This window comes from Natator depressus, chromosome 4 (assembly GCF_965152275.1).
Source record: "Natator depressus isolate rNatDep1 chromosome 4, rNatDep2.hap1, whole genome shotgun sequence".
Classification (NCBI taxonomy): Eukaryota; Metazoa; Chordata; order Testudines; family Cheloniidae; genus Natator; species Natator depressus.
The window spans coordinates 51138975-51148577 of NC_134237.1; positions in this window are offsets into that span (position 1 = coordinate 51138975).

The following is a 9603-nucleotide window of genomic DNA, read 5'->3' on the forward strand; positions in this document are numbered from 1 at the left end:
CCTCACAGAAGAGAATCACCCCATCCTCCTCCACCGGCAGGCAGGCAGCCTATTTGACTGGCATATCCAGAGCAACATTCCAGTTGTAAATGTCTCAACTCTGTCTCCTCAGTTTCAGGACAGGGTATCTTGTTTCTACAAGTGCTTGGGAAACAATAACAGTGGACAGATAGGTCCTAATCACTTTGGGATCAGGTTATACTATTCAGGTGCAGATTCTGTGTGGTCTAGGGGCTATAGAGGAGGTTCCTCATCATCATATGGAAAGGTGAGTCTACTCCTGATACTGCCTGATCCCCAAGTCCAAGGGAGGGATGAGACCTAGCCTCCATATTCACGGTCTCAACAAGTGTATCAAGTATATGACATTCCATGTGGTTACCCTGACTATGACTATTCCCATATTGAACCACAATGACTGATTTGCTGTGCTTGATCTTCAGAGCACCTATTTCCACATGATAATTTTTCCAGGTCACAGGAAGTTCCTGAGTCTCTTTGTCACTGGTCAAAACTATCAGTACATGGTTTTTCCCTTTTGGCCTATCATCAACCTATATTTCTTTACCATATACATGATGGTGCTAGCAGTCTTTCGCAGAAGGAGGCGATTGGCTATACAATTGGTTAGTGAGACGCAGATCTGAGGAAAAAGTCCTCAGTCATGTCCAGTTTACACTGGACCTTTTGAATCAACTGGCGTTGACTTTGAACAAAAAGCTGACATTGAATCCAACTCAAAAAATTGAGTTCATTATGGACCCTACTAGATCTATGAATTTGAGGGCCTTTCTCCTCCATGAACGATTCCAGTCAATTCAGCCCCTTTGTCTGGACCTTCAATGTCATCCTTTGGGCACGGTCCATGTATTCCTGAAGTTATTGGGCCATATGGCTGCATAAATTTACATGGTTCAGCATGCAGAATTGCATATTTGCCATCTTCAGTCATGGTTGGTCTAGCACCAGAGTTGCCAGTCATTGGACATGCTTATCCAATTGCCTCCAGAGATACTGGACTGTGGGCTCTCTACAGTGGTGGGTAAAACAGAACAATATGTGCCAGGGTGTTCCCTTTGCCCATTCTCCACTGACTAAGACTGTGGTCATCAATGCCTCCTCAGTAGGTTGGGGAGCACACATAGGGACATTAAAGGTCCAAGGTTTGTGGTCAGAGGAGGAAGCATCTTTTCATAATTGCATATGGTGACTTTGAACCATTTACAATGCATGGGCGATCGGATAGGGAGAGCAGTGGTTCTCATGCTCACTGACATCACCACTGCAATGTATTATGTGAATAAGCAGGGAGGAGCCCACTCCAACCAGCTTTGTCAGGAAACAACAAAGTTTTGGCACTTCTTCAGGAAGGAGGATGGCAATCGCACAACAGCACATTTACTGGGCTCTCAAAACCAAATTGGCCAACCGTCTCAGTAGGACATTCTGCAACAACTGCAAGTGGTCGCTAAATAGCAGTGTGATGAGGTCTCTGTTAGGGAATGGCGCATCCTGTCAGTCACCCTATTTGCAAGGAAAGACATGAAGAAGTGCTGTCAATTTTGTTCCTGATGGGGACTCAGTCCAGGATCGCTAACTGATGCCTTCCATCTGAACCTGAACCTGATGTATGCCTTTCTCCTAGCCCACTCATCTCTCAGCTTATCCTCAAACTGAAGTTAGACCATGTCATACTCATACTTCTTGCATTGGCTTGGCCAAGACAGTGTTGGTTCTCCAACCTTCTCAGTCTGTCTAATCTCTTCCTCGCTTCCCAACCTGATGACTCAGCATCCTGGCCAGGTTGTTTAGCCTTTGCTGAGCAACCTACACTTCACGGTCTGCATGGTAAAAGGCTTGAGGAGGAGGAAGGCCGATGTTTGGAAGCAGTTCAGAGGGTCCTCCTTAACAGTAGAAACCATCTACTAGGTCTACTAAGTGGGGTATGTGTTGAAGCCGAGCAACAGCCAGCCAGCACATCAGGGATAAAAGCGATCCTGTGGGCAGACCTTACAAAATTTTGTATCCACATCCGAGCCGCAATCTGCAAACATGGTCTGCAGATACCTGCGGCTATCCACAGATTTTCAGGGCTGTATCTGTGGGCTCAGCTAGCCCATCCCTTTATACCTGCAGTCAATGCCAGGCTTGGAGGGAGGGAAAAAAGGAAAGAGCCTGGCTCAGTTTGGGCCTGACCAGTAGAGAGGCAGGAGCTAGCCACCTCGCTAAATGTGGGGAAAGAACACTAACCTGCCCACCAAGGCAGCCACCTGGGAGGAAGCACTGTCTCCCCAGCCAAGGGAGACTCTGGAGCAAACCTAGGATCCTCCACCTCGGAAGTCAGCTGAGTTGGTGAAACCCAGGGACATTGTGGGACTCAGTCTCTGTGGCGGGTTGGGTCACAGAAACCACCTTGGACCTGCCACCTGATGTTCTGGGACTACCTCTTAGCCCATTTTCCCTGGCAGCTTGGGACTTCGGTACCTTGCCTGGTTGTGCCAGACATGCTAGCCTGTACAAATACAAATACAGACCAAGGTCTGAACCACGTCCCCAAAAAGCTGCAGGCTTAACTGAAAACAGCTTAAGAAGTGTTCCTGTCTCCAACACCCAGATACCCAGTTCCCAGTGGGATCCAAACCCCAAATAAATCCATTTTACTCTTTATAAAGCTTATACAGGGTAAACTCATAAATTGTTCGCCCGCTACAACACTGATAGCGAGATATGCACAGCTATTTGCTCCCCCAGGAATTAATTGCTTGCTCTGGGTTAATTAATAAGTAAAAAGTGATTTTATTAAATATAAAAAGTAGGGTTTAAGTGGTTCAAAGTAATAACGGACAGACCCAAGCAAAATAAAATAAAACACACAAATCTAAGCCTAATACAGTAAGAAACTAAATGCCAGTAAATCTCATCCTCAGAGATGTTCCAATAAGCTTCTTTTACAGACTATACTCCTTCCTAGTCTGGGTCCAGCAATCACTCATACCCCTGTAGTTACTGTCATTTGTTCCAGTTTCTTACAGGCATCCTTTAGGGTGGAAAGGCTATCTCTTGAGACAGCTGAAGACAAAATGGAGGGGTTGCCAGGGGCTTATATAGTCTTTCACTTGTGGGTGGAAACCTCTCTTCTCCAGTGTAGAATCACAGCTACAAGATGGAGTTTTGGCGTCACATGGGCAAGTCACATGTCCATGCATGACCCAGTTCTTTATAGGCCGATACCATTGTTTACATATTAGTTTGCACGTTCCCAGGAAAGCTCAGATGTGGATTGGCATCTTTCAGTGTTCAGTGTTAGTTAAGTGTGCCCAATTACTTGAATAACCCCTTCACACTTTGTTGACCAAAACTGTCTTATGTGCTTCCTACAGCAAACACTTTAAATACAAGCACAGCGCCAATGCTCATAACTTCAGATATAAAAATGATACATGCATACAAATAGGATGAATCCATTCAGTAGATCATAACCTTTGCAAAGACATGGTTACATGGCATATGTAGCATAAAACTTATTCCAGTTATGGCATATTTACATTCATAAGCATAGTTCTATAAAGCATTATGGGGGTGCAATGTCACAGCCTCCCCAACCTATGGCCACCTCCCTGAAGGAGCCTCAGACTATGACAAGGTGCTACTCAAGACCCACAAGAAAGACCCTATGGGAAGCAGGCCGCCCAACTAAGTGGACTAGATGGGCCATGCACCAAAACGAACAGACTGGTTCGAATTTAGACTCCCTACTAGGAGGGCTGCCCCTGTTCAGGAATAATGAAAACAAGGGACCCATCAGACAGGGAGGGTCTGGATTTCCCTACCTCCCTGCCCTTAAAGACTGATGCCTGACAACCAAGCAGGGGACCGGGAGCCAGGCACTCTAACCACTAGGCGATTTGGCCCTCCATGTTTCCCATGACAGACTGCTTTTCAGTTTGATCATTATCTAAGGGGATATTACACCTCAGCTTGTGTTCAGGCCATTTTGCAGTACCGCTTATATTTGAAATCATTGGGGGGGTCACAGAATACATTTGGGGGTGGGGGGGGGGTCACACATGGATCATTGAGCATGGAAAAAAATCAATTCGGGGGGTCAGCCAGGATCACATCAAGGCTGGAGGGGGGGGGGGTTTCCCCGCAGGAATCAATTAAGAAAAACTTGGAGGCATTTGGGGTCATGCAAGGTCAAGGAGGTTCAGAATCAACAAGGTGGAGTCACACAGTGTGAATGATTGGGAGGTGGAGAGGGGTCATACAAAGGTCAATGTGGAAAAATGTGAAGGCAATTTGAGTGAATTAGGGTAAACAGGAAGGCAGTGGGGGTCACACAGGGTGATAGCAAGTGTAGAAGTGCTGGGGTTTATGCAAGGGTCAATGAGGTATAGTTTGGGGGAAGTCATGGTCAATCAGAGTGAATAGCAAGGTAGAGGGGTTACACAAGGATATGGAGTGCAAGTCTTCAAGTGCTTGGTGGTCATCCAGGGGTCAATGAGGTGTAATCTGGAGGCAGTCAGTGTCAATTAGTCAATTGACTAGGTGTCATGAAGAGCAGGACTTGAAGAGCTGCGGAGGTTGTACAGGGGGTCAATGAGGCATAATTTGGAGGAAGTCTTGTTCAATCAGGGTGAATAGCTAGCCTGTGGGGGTGGGGGGGAGTGTCACACAAGGTCATTCACAGCAAAGCTTGGCGTGCTGGGCCGGGAGGGGAGGGAGGGGGGTGGTCATACAGGGTTCATGAGGATGAATAACAAGCCTAGTGGGGGGGGGGTCACATGAGGTCAGGCACAGCAAGGCTCAGAGTGCTGGGGGTAATGCAGAGAGTCAATGACACATAATTTGGAGAGTGACAGCATCAACAAGCCTGTCGGGGGTCACGTGAGGGCAGGCACAGCGAGGCTTGGTGTGCTGGGGGATCATGCAGGGGGTCAAAGAGACATAATTTGAAAGCTGTCAAGCTCAATCAGGGTGCAAAGGAAGCCTGTGGGAAGAGGGGGGGTCACAAGGGCTCATGCAGTGAGGCATAATTTGGAGGCCCCCACTGCCTTCTTGTTCACCCTGGCTGACTGAAGCAGCCTCCAAATTATTGACCAATTTGATGACCCCCTCCCCCCAATATTTATAGTCTCATTCAAGACAGCGAAAGCAACACCAATTGCATTTCTCCATGTTCTTTGAATAGTGAACATGTCCAGCGCTGCTCTGTGGTCTTCTGTGCAGACTTTCACCAAATATCATTACTGCCAAAGCAGCTCAAGCTGAGTCAAACTTTGGGAAGTGCATTCTGCAGACGTTGTACAAGTGGAGGCTGAGCTCCACCGCCTACTAGAACTGCTTGTGAGTCAGCTGACTGAAATGCACATCTGGAACCAGTCCAAGCAAAGATGTCTCCTTGTCTGTATTGTAACTGTTGTTGTTTGAATGCACATGTGTATTCCACATCCGACCCTTTGATTCCAACATTGGGGTGTGAAGAAACTGAGGAAGGGCAAGGTGATGCTGCCCTTATATAGCCATGAGGACCTGACTGCCACTCTGCTGAGTACTGCTAAGCAGAGCTCTCTGGCTTTGCCGTTCACACATAGCTGCCCTTTGTGTGCACCCCTATCCCAAATAACAGCAGTTACAATGCATGGAAGGAACTGTCCTTTCTTGTTTATTATTTGGGTTGCAGGAGTGCCGAGGAGCTCCCATGAGGCCCCAGGTCCCAGGCTCATCTGTGCCCCACAAGTTTGTTATAGTCTTCTCCTGTTATTGACAGCTGCCATGACTTTATATCCAGGGTCACTCCTCCTTCCTACTGCTGCTCCCCAAACTTCCTGTCTTTGGTGGCTCAGGCTGATTGTGCTGTTCTCCTCTCCCTGCCCCTGGGATGGGTCGGCATGGGGGAGATGTGGGTTTGTCACTGAGGTGAAAGGAAGCATACAGGGGCAGTTGGAACAGGCAGTGACGGGTGGGGACAGAGTAGAGCCTAGGAGGAAATTTGTGAGGGCAAGGGCAGCTAAGGTGAAGGTAGAGCAAGGATGCAATCTCTACCCATCGTGAGTGACAGATGGCCAGGTAACCAAGGGCAGGGGTGTAGGGCTGCTGGACTGTGAATCATGGGGTTGCATGGGTTCTGAAGATCCAGCGAACTGTTGGGAAGACTCAGATCTGAAGAGTAAGGCAGCCCCTGCTGCTGACAAAGTTCCCTTCGTTTGCTGAAAAGGAGTTCAACTTCTGGTGAAGCAGGAATTCTGTCAGAGCCGAAGGCTGCCTTACTTCTCGGTTCCGCATCTCCCCAGCTCCACAGAAGTTGATGGCCTCTCCCATGTTCCCCAGACCTTGGAATTCTCACACTGTGCTGCTTCACCTGTCCACAAGGGTCTTCTTCAGCCTGTAAGACAGGTGAGTCAGCCACCACCTTCCTCCTAGCCCAAGAAACCAAGCACGTTCACGTGCACACACTTCTTTATGGTGAAGTTAACGTGACTGCACAACAGTGTATTCTGTTCCCCATACCCTTCTGAAAGGATGGACTTTCAAAATCAAAACTCAAACATTAAGGACGGGGAAAGGTAAAACTGAGCTAAGATCTACTGCATATCCCCAGAACTAATGTTAGTGTTAACAAAAACAAAACACACCCACAACCACACCAAATGTCATGAAAACCAGGACATGCAGAGCTGTGGTGGTGCTTAACACAAAAGATAGCCACCTACCCTTAACTCTACCCCTTTAAGATAGCAATAGGGACTGGAATGCTCAGAATGGACCTGATTTTTAGTTATATCAAAGCGCATTTTTGCTGCTCAGTGGGTAAAAAAGGGAATTAGTGTGAGAAGCAAATCTAGAGTCTCACTTCCCCTTAAGAAAAAAATGCCATTTTCTCTGTTTGCACTGTAAATCCAAATCAGGACTCCTTGTCAGCAGATAAATAGAATCATCAATGCAGCTTGTGAAGCACCATGAATATGGAGTGTAATTGCTGCTAGTTTCCAGTGATCACATTTGACAACTTTTCCTTGCTTTTCCCAGCTGCACAAATCTCAATTAAACAACATATTGGAGAATTTCCTAAAATCTGGTCCCTGCAGTTTAGGCAAATATTCTCCACATTTAAAAGAATGATGCATAATGTGCTGGTATAACAGTGATGCAACCTCACTAGGTTCAAACAATATCTGGACTGCTTTTATGCTGCATCTATGTAATCCTCTTGTTAATGAGACTGTTGAATGAAATAACTTCCTTATTACTAATAGGGGGTGTCATAAATATAAAGGGAAGGGTAACCACCTTTCTGTATACAGTGCTATAAAATCCCTCCTGGCCAGAGGCAACATCCTGTTACCTGTAAAGGGTTAAGAAGCTCAGCTAACCTGACTGGCACCTGACCCAAAGGACCAATAAGGGGACAAGATACTTTCAAATCTTGGGGGCGGGGGGAGAGGAAGGCTTTTGTTTGTGCTCTTTGTTTACGTGTTTATTCTCTCTTGGGACTGAGAGAGGCCAGACGAGAAATCCATCTTCTTCAACCCATCCTAATCCAAGTCTCCAATATTGCAACCAGTATAGGTAAGCCAGGCAAAGTGGATTAGTTTATCTTTTGTTTTATGTGAATTTTCCCTGTGTTAAGAGAGAGATTTATTCCTGTTTTCTGTAACTTTAAGGTGTTGCCCAGAGGGGGATCCTCTGTGTTTTGAATCTGAATACCCTGTAAAGTATTTTCCATCCTGATTTTACAGAGGTGATTCTTTTACCTTTTCTTTAATTAAAACTCTTCTTTTCAGAACCTGATTGATTTTTCATTGTTCTTAAGATCCAAGGGAAAGGGGGTGTAGGGCTTGGGGGGATATTTTGGGGAAAGACGTCTCCAAGTGGTCTCTTTCCCTGTTCTTTGTTTAAAATGCTTGGTGGTGGCAGCATACTGTTCAAGGCCAAGGCAAAGTTTGTACCTTGGGGAAGTTTTTAACCTAAGCTGGTAAGAATAAGCTTAGCGGGTCTTTCATGCGGGTCCCCACATCTGTACCCTAGAGTTCAGAGTGGGGAAGGAACCCTGACATGGTGGCAGAGTGGTGGGATCATTTTTGAACCAAAAGCACAGACCTGAAGAGGTTTTTTTTTAAGCTGAGAGCAGCTAGAAGGTTTTCTGTCTATTTGCCTGGAGACAGAGGTGTTAGTTTTTTTATAAAGGGATTTTTCTTTTTGGAGTCTTCTCTACCTAAAGGCAGGGTAATTAACCTCCTGCAGGTAAATTCACAAGTTTTTTTTTTTTTTTCCCCTAACTCTCAGGTATAGCTAGAGTTAAGCACAAGAAAGCAGGAAAATGACTACCACTGAAGCAGCTAATAAACTAGAACTGGCCAGATTCGAAGCTGAAGAGAAACAAAAAGAGCATGATAGGCAGATGGTCTTTAGGCGCCTGGAGGTGGAGGTAGAAAAAGCCAGGGTGAAGGCAGAGGAAGCTGCCCACAAGAGAGCTACGGAGGAGAGAGAAAAAGAGAGGAAGCATGCACTGGAGATGGAGAAGGCAAGGGCTCAGCAGCATATACCAACCAACCCTCACAATCCTTCTCCAGGTACTGCTTCCCATCCCAGAAAGTTCCCCACCTACAAGGCAGGCGATGATACCGAGGCCTTCTTAGAAAACTTCGAAAGGGCCTGCCTTGGGTACAGCATCTCTACAGACCAGTACATGGTAGAGCTGAGGCCACAGATCAGTGGACCCTTAGCAGAGGTGGCGGCTGAAATGCCGAAGGAACACATGAACAGTTATGAACTTTTTAAAACCCAGGCGAGAGTCAGAATGGGGCTAACTCCCAAGCATTCCCGTCGGCGGTTCAGAGCCCTAAGGTGGAAACCAGACATGTCATTTACCCGACATGCTTACCACATTGTGAAAGATTGGGATGCCTGGATATCAGGAGCAAGAGTTAAATCTCCAGAAGAGTTGCCCTTCCTAATGCAAGTGGAACAGTTCTTAGAGGGTGTTCCTGAGGAAATAGAAAGGTACATCCTAGACAGAAAGCCCAAAACTGTAATCGAGACGGAGGAGATTGGAGCCAAATGGTTGGAGGTGGCAGAAAAGAAAAAAACGAGTAGCATTTGGAGCAAATATCAGAAGGGGCAACCCGAAACAAAACCCTATCACCGGGGGCAACCCAAGGCCCCACCTACATCCCAAGGAAAACCCCAGACAGCTTATCGTCCCACCACACCATTCTCCAGCAACCCACCTCGCCCCAGTGACCAGTCAACTGGGCGATGTTTTAAATGTAATGAGCTGGGGCATGTGAAGGCCAATGGCCCCAAGAACCCCCACAGATTACACAGTTCATTGCACCGGGGTCACACCAAAGGTCCTCAGGCCCAGATGCCTCCCAGATACCCTTAGAGTGAAGGGAAACTGTGAGTGTGGGTGGGAAGAAGGTTACAGCGTGGAGGGACACTGGAGTGCAGGTGTCAGCTATCCATCAAGCCTTAGTAGACCCCAACTTAATCAACCCAGAGGCCCAAGTGACGATTCAACCCTTCAAGTCCAACTCTTTCGATTTGCCTACAGCCAAGTTGCCTGTCCAGTACAAGGGCTGGTCAGGAATGTGGACTTTT